Genomic DNA, 1,012 nt, shown 5'->3' on the forward strand with positions numbered 1-1,012 from the left:
TCCTCTTCGTAGATCTGCCTTGGGTGGTTGTGCCACCTTGGGTGGTTCTGTGCCTCGGTTTCCCCTCAGTTGGAGATCCTCAGTTGGAGCAAACTGATGCAGCTTAACAGAGTAGTGGGCATGTATTCCAGCTGAGGATCTGGCTCAGATGGACCAAAATTACTTCCTCTGCTTCATTTCCTTGGTACCTACTAACATGAACGTGTTATAGGTACATTAATTACAAATAGTTATTTCTGTTATTGTAGTACCCAGGGGCTTCAAGCAGGATCAGATCTGCATTGTGCTCAGCACTGTATGAAACACTGACAAGCAGGTCCTGCTTCAGTGACATGATCTAATTAGGTTGCGAGCCATCCACAGAATTTTCCAGGACAAACAGAGTATAATCAAGATCTTGATTTAAAATATGAAAGCAAGCATAATTCCCTTAATGCCCAGGCAGTGCAAGAATTATGTAGCTGTGATGATTCAGTAACTGCAAGACATGGGGATTTCTTCGGGTGATATCTTTTATTGGACCAACTGTATAGTTGGGATAGTGTTAGACACGCTTTCAAATGCAAGACATTCTTCCATTCTAACTTGATAATGAAACCTCTTGTGGGGAGGAGGCGCCTTACAGAACGTCAGAAAGGACAGTCACAAGGCCTTCTCCCAAACAGTTTTTGTAGGTCACTCTTAATAGCACTAAGGGTCTGGGCCGAGCTTAATTCAATACTCTCCAAACCCCATTCCAATGATGTGCTTCAGATGTGGAGCACTTCAGCATCATGCACATGTACAGGTCCTCCTGCCTGGAGCACTTTGAAATGGTGACAAGAGCATGTTATGGTGATGCTCTGCAGCCAGAGGGCTGAAGAGCAGACATCCAAGCAAGCCTTGCAGGCCCCAGTTGCTGGAGGTTTCTGAGGACAAGAGAGTGCTCATTGACTGTCCACCTAAATGGATGGGTGGAGATGCACACAACTCCTCCCTCCCCATATAGCTTGTGTTAGGAGTGAGCTGCCAA

The 1,012-nt window shown here is 45.8% G+C and overlaps 1 long non-coding RNA gene across 1 annotated transcript in view; it reads left to right on the forward strand.

The window, feature by feature from the left end:
* Positions 1-507: 507 nt before the first annotated feature.
* The window catches only part of LOC109295413, a 6,604-nt gene continuing 6,099 nt past the window's right edge, over positions 508-1,012 (forward strand). The window contains exon 1 of the long non-coding RNA XR_002096743.1: positions 508-787. This is a non-coding gene — a long non-coding RNA (uncharacterized LOC109295413). The remainder of the gene's footprint in view (positions 788-1,012) is intronic.

Source organism: Gavialis gangeticus, unplaced genomic scaffold (assembly GCF_001723915.1).
Source record: "Gavialis gangeticus isolate Ggan-Ray unplaced genomic scaffold, GavGan_comp1, whole genome shotgun sequence".
In the NCBI taxonomy this organism is placed as follows: domain Eukaryota; kingdom Metazoa; phylum Chordata; order Crocodylia; family Gavialidae; genus Gavialis; species Gavialis gangeticus.